This window comes from Marmota monax, unplaced genomic scaffold (assembly GCF_021218885.2).
Source record: "Marmota monax isolate L192 unplaced genomic scaffold, Marmota_monax_Labrador192_F-V1.1 WCK01_AAM20220418_F8-fsc00060, whole genome shotgun sequence".
Lineage (NCBI taxonomy): Eukaryota > Metazoa > Chordata > Mammalia > Rodentia > Sciuridae > Marmota > Marmota monax.
In genome coordinates this window covers 6,955,600-6,971,272 of record NW_026692826.1, presented here as the reverse complement: position 1 = coordinate 6,971,272, position 15,673 = coordinate 6,955,600, and the positions used below count along the sequence as shown (strand labels likewise).

The following is a 15,673-nucleotide window of genomic DNA, read 5'->3' as shown; positions in this document are numbered from 1 at the left end:
GCTCAATTATAGAAAACTAGAGATCTCCCGACACACCAATTTGCTTTCACAAGTGCCTTGTATTCTTGGATGTGTTTTCTTATGTTTTCAAATGAGCTGCCTACTTTCCCTTTAAGCTGAGGGGTAACCTAGATGACTGTCCTGAGTGTCCTGGGATCACCTGCCTCTTAAGTTCCCACAGAAACAGGTCTTGAGGAAGTGCCCGGTGTAAGGAAGGTTTCCACAGGGCGCCTTGCTCCTTCCCTGAGCACTATCTGAACCGCTCCCCAGGCTGCAGTGGCTGCAGGGCTCAGTGCCACTCTGAGACACCCCACCGCAGGCCCTAGCCCTCCTCACCCCCATCTCTCCACGCCAGAGGGGCCATTTTCCAGCTCGGGTTGCTGTACCAAAAATACTACTCCCAGACTTTCTCTAGCATTGACCGGTTAGAAGAGTGTTCACCGTGATCTTACACACGTGTGGGGGCCATGAAAGGTATGCTTTATGCAACTTTATTCACACCAATCCTGTCACTCAGGTGAAGGTCACAGGTGCGGAGGCATGGAGTAGTGGCCAGGCTCACACCTTTCAGGCCGGGCAGGGCCTGGGTCTGATCCCAGGGCTCGTTGACCCCCCAGCTCCTCTGTCGCCAACTCCATCTGTGCCGTGGAGGCCCACAGAGGGGTGTCCCTTTCTGGAACTTGCCAGAGAGACCATCACCACATCTGGCTTAAACATCAGGGACTTACTCTCTCACAGCTCTGAGAGCAGACGTCTGAGAACAGGTGTGGGCAGAGTGGTCTCCTTCCAGGTCAGCGGGGAGACTGTGTCCCAGCCTCTCCTCTAGTTCCTGGGGGCTGCTGGCCATCCTTGGTGCCCTTGGCTGGTGCCCTAATTGAAATGTTGGGGGCTTATAAACCTCTTTTTTTGGGACTTAATTATATTAAAATGGAAAATAAGCACATGAAATTCAAAATTGAAGGAAAAAAATGTTCTAGGAACAAAGATTCTGTCTTTAGAGGAATAAGGATTCCATTTTTACCTTGGGATGTGAAACGTAAAATTCTTCAGTCGGCCTTCTAACCGTTGGTTGCATGACCAGAATTCTATTCTCCAGTAGCCCAGGGTGTCTCCTTTTTGCTTTCATTGAGATGTCTGTCAAATCATTAGAGAAGTAAGCTCAGTCTTCATGGATTTGTCTCAATGTGGATGGTCTAAAGCTCAGCTTTGACCAGGAAATTCATTTTCACTGACAGAAAAGCTTAATGATGTAAATGCAATTTCAAAAGTATCTTTAAGTGCTGGAGGGATGAATTGAATGTTTTAGTCTGTTTAAATTTGTTAGAGCATTTTTTAATAATTGGTGTGTCATCTACTGATCTTCTGATGTGTGATGTGTACATTAACTCAGGGCCCTAACACTCTCCTGGACTATTTTACGATTATCACTGATGTATATTTGAGAGACATTACTTATCAGGATTTTCAGGGCTTTATATTAGCCCTTGTCCCAGATTTGTTCATTCAGCACTTTCCAAACCAAGCTCTTCTGTGACTGCCTGTCTCCGTTATCCCTAAAACATTGGAGTCATTTGTAAATCTACATTTACCTCAGCTCTCTCATCACTCAGACATCACCTGTGGAGGGCACACCTGCTCTGTGGGGCACACCTGCTCTGTGAGGACACACCTGCTCTGTGAGGGCACACCTGCTCTGTGAGGACACACTTGCTCTGTGAGGACACACCTGCTCTGTGAGGGCACACCTGCTCTGTGAGAGCACAACTGCTCTGTGAGGGCACACCTGCTCTGTGAGAGCACACCTGCTCTGTGGGGGACACACCTGCTCTGTGAGGGACACACCTGCTCTGTGGGGGACACACCTGCTCTGTGAGGACACACCTGATCTGTGAGGACACACTTGCTCTGTGAGGGCACACCTGCTCTGTGAGGGCACAACTGCTCTGTGAGAGCACACCTGCTCTGTGGGGGACACACCTGCTCTGTAGGGGACACACCTGCTCTGTGAGGGCACAACTGCTCTGTGGGGGACACACCTGCTCTGTGAGGGACACACCTGCTCTGTGGGGGACACACCTGCTCTGTGAGGACACACCTGCTCTGTGAGGGACACACCTGCTCTGTGAGGGCACACCTGCTCTGTGGGGGACACACCTGCTCTGTGAGGACACACCTGATCTGTGAGGACACACCTGCTCTGTGAGGGACACACCTGCTCTGTGAGGGCACACCTGCTCTGTGGGGGACACACCTGCTCTCTGGGAGACACACCTGATCTGTGAGGACACACCTGCTCTGTGAGGGCCTCTGGTTGGTAAACACCAGCTGTTCTGCAGATGTCCCTCCTGATGAACTTCACAGCAGCAGAAGGGCCTATATTCTATACTCTCTTTCAGCAACACTGAGCCCAATCTAATCATTGCTTCCTAGTGAGGAAGTCATCCAGAACAAGGAAACACCATCATTTACTTCCTGTTTTCACACTGACTGGCTCATGACCTCTGCTCATAGCATTAATTTGTCCCTAAATCCGCCAGCTCCCTAAACTTCCTACTACGTTTTGCCACTGCTGAGCTCAGACACTACCACACTGCTGATAGCCTCCTGTGATTGGCACACATAGGAGCATTTGCAGTAAAGTCGCCCTCTGCCACCTCCAGCTGAGACTATCACGTGCACACGTGGAAGCTAGTGGCTGGGTCCACACTTCTTGCAGACATATTACTAAATTCAGGAGTCTATGCTATAATAAAAATTGCTATGATTTTTAAACCCACTAGCAGAGTATACAGCCCACCCATATCTTACACCATCCCTGTGAGGATTAATGATAACAAGCTCTACTTGTTTATGCCAAATTGTCTAAAATCACAGTGACAAACTTATCCCAAAGTCATGGAGCACTAGCAGTGGTACCATTTGGGCCCAAACACTGTGAATTCCCACAGGAACCGCAGCCCCAATGGTTGCACATGTATTGCTCTTTTGTATTGCTAATTTCATTCTGTCTCACAAACCCAAACTCTGAACAAACTCACAACTGAACTGTATTTTAGCTCATGAAGTACAAAGAGCATGTCCTTCAGTAGTGACATGATGACAGTGGCTAGCCAGGACCCCCATGGCCCTGGGGTCAGGAACTATGGCAGGGGGCACTTCCTGGTTGCTGGTTGGTGCGTGAACACTGGCTGAGGGCAACCCAGTGCTTCCAAGTTGTCTTCCATGTCCTGCTGTCCTGTGCCCTGGTTTATAATCCTGGGAATCTCCTGGCAGAGAGGACTGAACTCCTCCTGGGGCCCCTGGAGTCACCTGAGTGCTCCTCTGAGCTGGTTAATTTTTAGCTCAATGCCCAGGGCAGAGGTAAGTGGCACAAAGGGAAGTGTCCAGGTCTTTGGACTGGCAGGAATTTCTGCTTTTCATTCTTCCCTCTTTAGTGACCCTTTTAGCTCTCATCATGCAAAACAGAGGCAACATGCCCCCTTCAGAAGTTGGAGACCCTGGGGCAGGGCATTCCAGGCCTTTTTAGGTCATGCTGGCTTCTCATCCCGTGAGGCAGGTCCTGTGGAGAGAATATATGAAGAAAAAAAAAAACAAAAAACCTCAAATTAAAAAATATTTTAAAAAGGTTTTTAAATAATTTTTAAGTTTCTTATGGGGAAAAGCATTTTGGAGGTGTTTCTTAGTGCCATTAGATCTTCGGGAACCCCCTTTTCTTTCTTCTTTGGTAGATCCAATGGTGAACACAATGTGCCCTTTGGGAGTGTGGAAATGATTTCACGCTTTCTACATCCCATGTAAGAAACAGGTTGAGACCAGATAGTCTGCCTGACTTTCCATATTAACACATGTCTCTTTATATACTGGTCAATATTGCATGCACTTAGCTGAACCCCCTCCTTCCCCAAAGAGCCCCTCCTTTGCCTGTGCATAGGTCGTTGCTGACACTCATTATGGATTAGTCTGTGTGCTTCCAATTCACCTATTGTTGAAGACAAGAGTTGGGTCTTCCTCAATTTTGTGTTCTCACTGTGTAGCACAGGCTTGGAAAATGCAGGCTGTAAGAGTTAGACATTCGTTGATGCAGAGAGGTTATGTAAATAATTTGTTCCTAAATATTTAATTGGACTAACTAGGGGACCTTGAAATTTAGACAAATATTATATAAAATGAGTCTTAAAGAAATAAATGTCTTTGAAATTATATCTAAAGAAACAGTTGTGTGTAAAGTGCCCCTACAATGTAAATGATTACAACTTATTGTCTGAATCTCATTTTGGTGGTGGCAGTGGCCCCTAGTGGCTTGAGGCTTAGAGTGTCAATGTTCTGGAAACAACCTTTCTCTCAGGATGGCTGAGATGGAGCAGGCACATCAGCTTCCAAACAGGTAAAACAGTGGCAAAAGAAAAATGTGTAAAGCAACAACAGTGGAACGGACTCACGGGTGCCTTAGCTTTTCACTCGGGATCCTTACTACTGCCCGTCCATTTAGAAATGAAAAAGATCACCAAGACTGGGGGTGCGACAAAGGCGAGCTATGGCTCCCTCTTTTGACCAAACACAGCAGTGTGCTGCCCTGCTTTGGGGTGTTGGACGAAGCAGTGGGAGACAGAACGATTCCGCTTTCTTGGTCTTCCCTGGGCCCGTGGGAAACCTAAAGCTCTGTGTGTTTCAGGATATCGAGAACCGTGAACATTTTGGTAATATGGAAACTTTTTATTATTTTAAGCAGTTTATGAACCTGGATTTGGGACAGCTGTTTGCATACCTAAATTCACTTAAAAGGCGCTCAGCAGTGGGTGACTTTCCCTCAGTGAGCGGCCGGTGAGGTACTCACTGTGTACGTACAATTTAAGAGGTGCTTAAAACTCAGTTATCAAGATAACATTTTTATAAAACATTTTTTAAAATAAAAATTAACACCAATTGTACATGATAAGCAAAATATCGATCTTTGAAGTAAGGGCAGGGTCAGCAGCTCTGGTTTCCTGTTTGCCCTCATCTCCCACTGGCAGGGCACCGCCCAGTCTTCTCTGAGGGTTCCTGGGGTGGCCCAGCCTCTGAGCTGGGCACCTGGTTTCCAGCAGGCACTGCTGCTTACTTGGTGCCTGACTCATGGGAAACCTCATGGCTTACCTCCTGTCACTGTGAGTCCTGGCAGGCACAGACGAGGCAGGAGGGAGAGGACAGTTCACAGTGTGAGGAACTCAGTCGTTGTTGTTGGTCCTACAACCTGGAAGACGGAATTCACCTACAACCCAAAGATCCTAGGAAACAGACCCTTCCCGAGAGCTGACAGAACAGGGTACAGCCCTGCCCACACCTTGGTTTAGCTTGATAGACCCGTGTTGGACTTCTGACCTACGAATCTGCAAGGCGATACATTTGCATTGTTTAAGCCTCTAAGTTTGTGGCCATTTTATGGCAGCCAAAGAAAATCAATATAGCTACCAAATGTAGTGGATGGGCAGTGCTCAGAGCGTGTGTCATCTGTGGTTTGCCAGTGTCACTCCACCCCTCGGGGAGGGAAATGATCTATCCATCTAGCCAGCTAGGGATCACCTAGCTCTTCCTCTCACCCCTATTAGAATGCAGTACCTCATTTCCATATTCAGGAAGTTGCTGCGATTGTTAGGTCTTCTTTGTTAGAACTAGTCATTCTGACAGATGGAAATCTGTCAGAATGTTTTTTATAAATATAAAAATGCCCATCTTTGGTATTAACAAAATTGTAATAAAATATATAAAAGTTCTTAGTGATAGCTGTCCACAATGGGAATGGTACCCCTGGTGTGGATGCCTGTGGTGCACACAGTGGAAGCCACCAAGTCCTGCAGTCCTGCTGTGACCGTACTGACCCTTGCTAGACAAGGTGCTAGACTCAGGGTAATTGCCTTCCACTCAAATGCCTTCCCCACAGAATGTGCAGTTTCCCCCAGGATGGAGACAGATTCTTCTCATCTGTCTGTTCCTGGCTGAGGCCAAAGCCTGGTGTAAGGTGAGGACTCAAAGCTTGTGGAATGAATGAATGGAAGGAGTTTTTATGCTGTAACTTCACTCAAGAGAGCTTCACTTCCTTGTTGGCAGATGCCCTTTATAGTTATTTGCACCATTGTTTTGGATAGTGGCGTTTAACTTTTTATTTGGCTCTGATTTCTGGGGTGTTTTCTATAGATTTGGTGGTTGAATTGAAACTATAGTTTTAAAAAACTACTTGAGGAAGATAATCACACAATGATAGTTTTTGAATGACTTCTTATAACTCATGCTTTGTGTTAGTGCATATTTCTTTGTTTTAGATGTTAAAGGTGTGTGTGTGCGTGCATGCGCATATGGGCATATGTATGTGTGACACAAAGAAAGGGACAACATTTTTTTTGCAGGTGTGTGCTGAAATTATTGTTGGAGCAATTGGAAGAGTCCCCAGAGGATGGAGGCTCTTGTGAAACAGATTTGAATTGGATAGAGTCTTATTTTTAGATGCAATGAGGGTGATCAATCTGGCTGAAGGTATGGTTTCTGGGTGAAGAAGACAGCATTCTTCCAAAGAGTGGGAGAAGGTGTAAGGATGTAAGGCTCAATTGTAGCCAACTCTGAGATGATATTGTGGAAAGTTAGACATTTAGAATAAAAGGAGTTTGAAATTTTAGAACTATGGGATAAAGTGTTGAGATTTGACTTTGAGAGGTAATTTAGAACCACGGCATATTTCTGAGTGGGAGAATAACATACTCAGAAGGGAAAATAAGTAAGTGGTTTATATGTCAGAATGGGGAAGTCTTAATAAATTTTATATTTAATTCCAGTCTTATTGAAAGTGTCCAACTCCTAAGGATTCATAAATAATGACTAGGAATTAGAGAGTACTCTTGAAGATGAATCTCTCTTTGTGGGAAACTCTTTAGATACAGATGCTGTTAGTCAGCCTTTTTTGTCATGTGACCAAAACACCAGCCAAGAACAACCTAGAGAAGAAGAAGTTTGTTTTGGCTTACGGTTTCTAATACAGTCCATGGCTGGCTGACTCCATTGCTGCGGCCCTGAAGTGAGGGCGAACACCACAGCGGCAGGCTTCTCAAAGCTGCTCAGCTCAGTACAGCCAGAATGAGAGGGGGAGAATGAGTCAGGGATAAGATACAGTCTAAGGGCATTCTCTGGTGCCCATTTCTCTAGCTATCCCAACTGTAGCTACTCTGACACTCTGTGATGTGCTTAAACTCTTAGATGGAGTGATCCACTGTTGGTTACAGCCCCTGAGAGCCGAGTCTTTGTCTAACAGCCTACCTCCTGACCTTGCTGCCTCGAGGACCTTGATTTCAACACAGAGCTTTGGGGGATGTCCAGATCCATACCACCACAGGTGAACATGGGAGCCGCCCTTGCAGGGTGGAGCAGCCTTCCGCAGAGAATGAAGAGGGAGGTGTTGGCTCGCTGGAGACCGTACCTGCTGAGTCAGGGTGGCACCCACTTGAGCTGTCCCTTCTAAAAGCCAACTAGGGGCTCCTCACAGAGGACTGGGAGGCCAGCTGCACTTTGGTAGAGCAAACTCTTGCCAGGTATCTGTACTGGTGATCAGGACACTGCAGCTGTTACTCAAAGTTGTTACTCAAAGAATTCTGCCCAAGAATTTTAATATTCCCTAGGAGGAGTGTGATTCTGTTAATTGCTTCGACTTTCTTCATGAGTTTAGGTGTAGAGCAATGATTTGATTCACACAATTCTCTCTTTGGATGCTGTGTGGAAACAGAGGGGAGAAGAAAGGGGTAGAGGTTAGCAGGCTGGGCAGAAAAAGGGCAGTGGCAGTTTGGCCAGAGAAGTTACGGTGGAGACCAGAGAGGGTCTGACTTTTGGAAGGCAAAGCTGGTAAAACTTGTTGAAAAGTCAGGTCCAAGATGCCACTCACCCAGGAAAGGAAGGCCTGAGTATGGGATTTTTTGAGTAGCAAAAATTAACTGTTTTGTTTTGCACATATTAAAATTAAAGATGTCCCTTAAATATCCAAGTGCAGATGTCATAGAATCTGTTGCTAGAGACAACCTCAGTGCTGAAGATAAACAAGAGTCAGATTTGGACCAAAAGAGAGCAGCTGAGGAGCAAGTGAAGACAAGAGAGAAGGTATGGACTAGGGCACAGGTGGCCCATCAGGTAAAGGTAACAGAAGAGATGAGCCAGCAGAGCCTATGATGAACGACAGCAGAGAGGACCAGGGGGCCTGTGAAAATAGCATCGTGGAAGATGAGAGAAGATGGGGCTCCACACACTGCCACGGCCCTCATGGCTGCAGGTGGATGTGGTCAAGTTTGCTGAAGGCAGGCAAGACGACTGGAGCCGCCTATCCCGTAGGAGAAAATTGAATGGAGAAGATTCAGAAGATATTCAGGCCAGATTAGGGGCACATGTGAGTATTTTTTTTTTTAATTATTATAACCTTTTTTTTTGGTATGCCTGAAGAATCTTATAATGAAATAATTTGAAGACAAAAACCGCATTGCTTATTTAAAATTATTTTCATTTTGTGAAATTCTGAGGGTATAAATTAATCTAAATATATGATATGAATTTTACATCAATGAAAAATCAAGATGAGGAACAGAGGGACAGGGACAGCAGGAGGGGATGTGGGGACAGGGAAAGGGCCAAAGTGGACAGAGGGAGAGGGACAGCAGGAGGGCATGTGGAAGAGCAGTTATTGCCAACTCTGGGAGCAGAGAGGTGTCAGGGTCCAGGAGGCCTCGGATGATCCAAACAAAGTAAGTGTGCAACGCGAAGCAGCTGGGCCGGAAACGGCGTGTTATCCAGGATGTCGATGCTCACGTTGCAGTGGGGAGCACCATGAGGATGGTCCAGCCGCCCAGACCTCCTCCCTAAGGCCCTGCCTGTAACCTAAAGCCACCGCCCTGTGACCTTCTCTGGGTACCTCCTCACTCTGCAGCCTGAGTTTCTCATTTGTAAAGTCAAGGTAATAATGGCACCAGCATGGCCTATTTTTAAAAATATGCTGAGACAATTAACAAAACTCAAGTTACTTATTAAATATTCAGTATATGCCCATTATTGTTGCAGAATCAAACAGAACCATTTGGCTACCTAGCAGAATCTTATCTTAGGGAATTTTAAAAATTATTTAACAAAACCTGATACCAATCTGCCATGGGGACACAGACCTGCCCAAGTTTGTTGTTTCACAGTGGCTCTAATCACATCCAAGCCTCAAAATGTCCAGATTACAGCATTTACTATCCCACAGAGGAGGCTCACACTCCCTCCTTTCCCAGCTCGTCCTGGTTTTCAGGGGCTGACAGGACCCTAAGCCACGCCTGGGCTCCCCAGAACTTCCTAAAACTCTGTAGTGGGCAGAGGTAAGCCACTCAGTTCCAGGCACCAAGGACACTGCCAGGTAAGGGAAGAGGTCCACCTTTCTGTGTCATCACAGAATCAATGTCACACCTCTGTAAGATCATTTATATAATCACAGTATATAAATCATAACTGAAGAATGAAGGCCATTCTTTTGTAAAATAAACTAAGATGAAATCTTCGATGAGGAGAGGAATCCTGAGTTGCAAATCTTCTTGGCACATTTGTATTTCTTCAGAGAAGAACGGTAAGTAAGAAGAAAATAAGGTGAAGTCAATTGCCCTCTTCACGTCGGCCAGCTGTCCACCCCCCAGAAGAGGGATTTCTTCTCATTCCTCTGAGAATCAAGGCTCATTTACTTAAAGGCATGCGCTAAAGAGTAATGAGGCAAGCTGAAAGAGTCTTCCCAGTATGCCTAGAGAAATGTGACACACCATCATGTCTGAGGCCTTGTAAAAATCGAAAGCCATTTCCTTCGTTGAAAGACAGGAGCAGCGAAGCCTGCCTCAAATGTGGCTTTCCAGACACCAAGGAAAGGACTCGGCTGCGCTCAGTTGCTACGGCAGATGGAGCCTTGTGTGGTAGCCTCCCAGTGGCAGAGCTGGAGGGGATCTGGAGCCTCCACTGGGATGGCTGGAGGGGCAGGGAGGACAGGATGAGGTCTACACAGAGCGACCTGAAAACTGAGGGGTCTGGCCACCAACATCTGGGCAGGGGACCACCCTAGCCCCTGCCCTGGAGGATAATGCCCAGCACATTCTGCAGTACCTCCAGAGGCCTGAGGGCTGGCTCTCATGGGCCTGAAGAGGGGACCTGCCTTTTCTGTCTCAGTTCCCTGCCCTGCTTGTGTCCCCTGGTCACCTGCCAAATAAACTAAGAGTCTGATCCTAGAGAAAGTCTTGCTGATGTGCAAGGAATATATCTAACATATTCCTCGTCCAATAGTGGACTCAGGTTGGAAAGTACCCCCAGCCCTCCTGCCTGCTTCACTCCTCGAGGAGCATGAATCTATGAGGTCCCAAAGGCAGCTTGTTATATGAGAGTGGCTCTCCTGAGGGCAGATACCAGTTAAGATGGCAGTATCATTTTCAGGTCAGATGGACCTGAAGAAAGTAGGAGGTAGGACAGGGTCTCAGGGTTGGGCTGCAGAAATTCTTAGAAGAGGTGAATGCGGAAGACCATGGCGGGGGGGGGGATGGACAGTTCCTGGTAGGAGAACCAAATATGACCTCTCCATTAAACCAGGCTTCCTGCTCAGGGGAGGGTATTAGTAATGTCACAACAATGTGACATTCCTGATCCATGGCTTCAGGATGATAATGGGCAGTGAAGCAGCTTCCTTGGGTAATGGATAATGGGTGGGGACAGGGAGGAAGTGAGTATGAAATTGACAGGAGCCATGGGCAGAGCCTGATGGATTAATGCTGAGTCCAGGTTCTTTGAAGAACATAGAGGCACTTGCTGCCGGGGGTCGGCGGGCGGGGGAAACCTCTCTGCTGCGCATCCTGCTCCAATGCTGCCTTCTGATTTTTCAGTCTTTTTATTGCTCTTCACCATCTGTTCCTCAAAACCAGAGAATACATGTGTGCAGGTGAGGATTTGCCTCAAGTGAGGCAGAGCAGACAGCAGGCTGTAAATATCTTACACTTTCCAGGATCATTTTTTTTTCAGAATATTAAGAATTCATGCCAACGTTTGACAATAGATACACTGAAGAATGTTTTACTGAGAGAAACAATTACGTTAGAGAAAGATGGGGTGAGCTGAGATGTCAAAGAGCCGTTGTGCCATTTAACGGAGCTTGGTTGACTCACCTACCCAGCGATGAAAATTGTACATGCCCTTCACCAATTATTTTTCTTTAATATATATAATCTTCTTATAGAAATTTGTAAATGCAATACATGAACCCTGTTCCAGCACCATCCGGGAGTGAACTTCTGGAGAGGATGCCACAATACTGCCATACGCTTTAGAGCACATTCCCTGCAGACCAGGATATTTTCCTGCTGTTTATTTTGCAGCACAGTGTGGACTCGGGATTCTGTTTTGTTCAAAGAGCTGTACCTTGCTGCTTTCCCTGTTTACCTCCATGTGCCAGTTATCCCAGGTTTATCCAGTGGAAGTTCCTTTCAGGGAGTTTCTATGTTCCTTGGACCTGCTCTCATCATTCTTGGAGAACTCTCTTGAGTTTTGACATAATGTGTTCTCAGCTCATCTCAAACTTGGCCCCAGGCCTGGAATCTTCCATTTCTCTAGAAGACTCTGGTGTATATACACATGCCTATTGATACCTACATCTCCAAACCTATCTGTATGAATTAACAGCCACAAGTTCTCAATAGTATTTTTAATTCTGATCCAATTGTACAGCGTTCTTTCTTGGTTTTGCCCCTTTCATATTAACAGCTCTCTTCCCCATCAGCAAGAGGAGTAGCTTCTGCTGTCTTTCATAGGTTCAGTCATTCCACCAGTTTTTCCATATGTGGTCAGTGTCCCTGCAGCCCCCTCTTAAGGCCCTTCCTCACCCACTTGAGCTTTAGCACTTCTCCCTGCTCACCTGTCCAGGCTCAATACTCTTATACTCAATTGCTCAATACTCTTATACTCAATTCCATACCCATGAAGCCCCCCCCCCATGCTCTTCTCATTCTGCTAGGGTTCTGGTCCCTACACAGGCCACATCCCCACTTCTGGACATCCTGTTCATTGGCACTCTGCTTTGGGCCACCCCAGTTCTCCTCCCCAACCCCAACTTATAGCTCTACCTTTTTTGGTCACAATTAATGGCTCCCTCTGCGCCCTCCTCAATAATGGAGCTTAACTTCATTGAATAAAAATTATATGCTAGTTCTGGAATTTCACTTTGTCACATCTCATTCAAGATCAGGTCGTAGGGCTGAAGGTGTAGCCTAACAGGTGCAAGGCCCTGGGTTTGATCTTCAGCACCAAAACAAATAAGCAAACCATACACAAACATACACACACAAAACAAAACAAACAAAACAAAACAAACAAAAAACCAAGAAACAAACAAAACACCCTGGAACCTAAAGTTGCTAGGAGTCACCAATAACACATGACAGGAACCCTGGTGTTCCAAGGCTCCTACTGGTGGTCCCAGGATGCACCAGCCCCTTCACCTCCCTGTCCCTCCATCAGCCACAAATGAAACAAAGAGACACGAACACTTCCTGGGCAATCTGGTGTACACATGAGATGCCAGCAGCTTATGCATAGCTCTTCAGAGGGTATATGTCCGTTTGGTGGGCTGCATTCTTGGTTTCATGAAATACAGAATCTGTATTAGAATGGAAAAGTGTAAATTGATCTTTGCTTGTCGATCAAGCTATTTAACCATCTTTTCTGTGACTCTTACAAGTTTAGAGCAAGTTTGTAAGTCTTTGGTTGCCTTCAGACGTAACCCTGTCTACCTTAAAATCCCCTCCTCTGCCCTCCCAGTATCTTCTGCTTTGTCCAGTGAGGCACCCTTCTCCTTGTTGCCTGACTCACCAGGAATGTTTTGTTGCACCCTTGATTTGCAACACCTTTTCCCCACCACCCCTCATTGCCCCTCCCTCTGCTCTGTGAAAATGTCCCCTTGAAGGTCTTTCGTGATGTCGCTCTTAGTCTTCTCTGCTTGATCCCTGTGAAACGTGGACACTGCTTCCCATTCACTTCCTAATGTCCCCACTGTATTGGTTTCTGGGTTCATTTACTGGAGCTGCTCTTACAAAGCACCACAAACTGGGTGGTTTAAAAAAATAGAAATTCACCCTTTCAGAGTTCAGGAGGCCAGAAGTCCAAAATTATGGCTTTGGTAGGCCACACTCCCTGTGCAGGCTCCAAGGAGGGTCCTTTCCAGCGCCCCTGGTGTGCTTTGGCTTGTGGCTGCCTCACTCCATTCTCTGCCTCCATCTTCACGTGGCCTTCTTTTATCTCTCGGTGTCCTTTTCTCTTTCTTATTAGGATGTCTAATTAGATACAGGGCCACCCTGATTCATTATGCCCCCTCTCCAGCCTTACCTTAATTACATCTACAAAGACCTGGTTTCCAGTTAAGGACACATTCCACAGCTCCTGGTGCATGTTGGGGATGCTACTTAACTGAGCACAGTGTCTAAGTCGAGCCTTGCCTCTGCTTCCCGACATCACTGTCAGCTCTTGATGAGGGAGTCTGCCAGACTACTGTGCTATGTGTACCATGCTCATGATGCTTACTCCCTTTCTCATGGCTTTGAGTATTGGGTACTTGAAGCATGTGTTTGGATGACAAAGATTCTAGGTCTCCAGTCCCATCTCTGCAATAGTCCAGTAGAGACACAACTGGTGTCCTCCATGTTGGCCGGCCTGATGTAGTCCAGCAAGCCTAACAGAAACACATCATCATTCTGTCCCTGCGTCGACTGGCAGCCAGGTCCATTCCTAGTTCCTCACTGGGTCAGAGGCATCATTAACCATAATTGTTCAGGCTAAAGTTCTTAGTGTCATCTCTTACGTAGCAGTTTGAGAATTTGTGGCAATGAAAGAAAAGCAGCATACCTTATAATGGGATGATTGAAAAAGGAAATTACAGGGAGAATTTCCTTATAAGATGTATTCCCTTTGGGTAAGTTATGAAGTTAGCTCTGAATTGCTAAATAAGGTAAGATCACAAATTATTAGATTTTCACAGCCTCAAGTTTAAATAAGTTAAAGTTTTTCTAGTCTTCAAGTATTTAAAAATATCTTCAGGTTAGCTATCACTAATTTGTAGGAAGACCAATCTGAGAGGTAAATAATAAGGAAACAAGGGAGTTCTTTAGAAAATGATATTTAATAAAATAAATAGGCAATAAAAATTTTACTTTTTCTTTAAATAGAGTTAAATACTGATTTGTTGTTGAGATTTCCCCCCAATTTCTCAATTTGTATTATTCTTTGCATTTTGAGACCCCATGGGTTTCAAGTATTAAGCTGTCCCTGGAAAATAATATTGAACATCTGTGGACACATCTTTGCTCTATGGAAAAATGTAGCCTTTAACTGCAAAACTTCTTGTCTTTGTAATTTTGTAGGATTAGGTTAGAGCAATGCCAGATCATTAGTAGAGTGAGAAATGCATCCTTAGGTGACTTCTTTTTTTTTTTTCCCCAGTACTGGGACTTGAACCCACAACTCATGCATGCTAGGTGAGCCTCTATGACAGAGCTACATCCTCAGCTGCAGTGATGTCATTTTATGCAAATGTCCTGGAGTGCACTATGCTAACACAAACATTCCAGAAGGAGCGACCCACTACACACCTGGACTGTATGGTGCAATCTATATTTTATTTTTAAACATTTTTGTTAAGAGACTAAGGCAAAAATAGTTTCATTAGCCTGGGGCTACACAGTGTCAGAATCATAAATATCACTGTCTTCCACCTCCATGTCTTGTCCTACCGAAAGTTCTAAGGGACCGTAACAGGCAGGGATCCATCACCCCCTGTGAAGTCTTCTGGAACTCCTCCAAAGGGACTTTCCTTTAAAAAAATAAGTAGAATACATTAAAATAGCTATAGAAGTATATGTATTAATTACAAGAGCCCATGACAGTCATTTATCATCATTATCAAGTATGGTGTGCTATTCATAGTTGACTTGCTATATTTTATACAAGAGGTAGTGCAGTAGGTTTGTTTGCAGTGGTGTCACCAGGAACAGGTGAGTAGTGCACTGCAGTGTGGCTAAACGTGAGGCATCACTGGGCCATTGGAAATTTTCAACTCCTCTACAACCTTCTGGGACCATCTTCTCATGTGCAGCTGGTCACTGTGGAAACGAGTGAGCATGTGTGACACTGTAGCTGATGTCCATGGGGCTTCGCACATCGCTGCCCTCTTGTTCAGCTGGATGTGTTTTTACCTCTGATCTTCATGTCCTTCTGGGTCCCTTTGTTATCTGCAGATAAACTGAGACTCAGAGAGGTTGAGTGAAATTGTCCATGTCACTCCAGTCAGTGGAAGAGCTGGGATTTCATTCCTTGGTTTGTCTTGCTCTAAGCTTTGTCCCTAACTATTCAAATATAATAACTTTGAAAATTTGCAAGTCATAGTCTAAGACCCCTGATTTTCAAGGTACTATCAAGATCTCTTTCCCTGAAAAAAATGACTATAGGTTTCCAGTGTGACAACTGATTTCTATGTTGCTCCTTCCATGATGCACAGGAAAGCTTCTGGGTCCCCTCCAACCCCCACTGATGATCTCATGTCCAGCACAGGGTGAGGAAATGGGGTCAGAACTGTCTGACCTCCTGCTCCCTTGTGCATCAGAGACCAAGGAGCTCATGTTCTCTC

At 45.6% G+C, this 15,673-nt stretch overlaps 1 long non-coding RNA gene across 3 annotated transcripts in view; it reads left to right on the top strand.

Annotated features, from left to right (window-relative positions):
* Positions 1 to 15,673, top strand: part of LOC131424328 (uncharacterized) — a 65,938-nt gene that overhangs the window by 32,825 nt on the left and 17,440 nt on the right. For 2 of the 3 annotated variants that reach the window (XR_009227114.1, XR_009227112.1), the window contains exon 2: positions 7,222 to 8,395. This is a non-coding gene — a long non-coding RNA (uncharacterized LOC131424328). The remainder of the gene's footprint in view (positions 1 to 7,221; positions 8,396 to 15,673) is intronic. The other variant, XR_009227113.1, reaches the window with a different exon arrangement.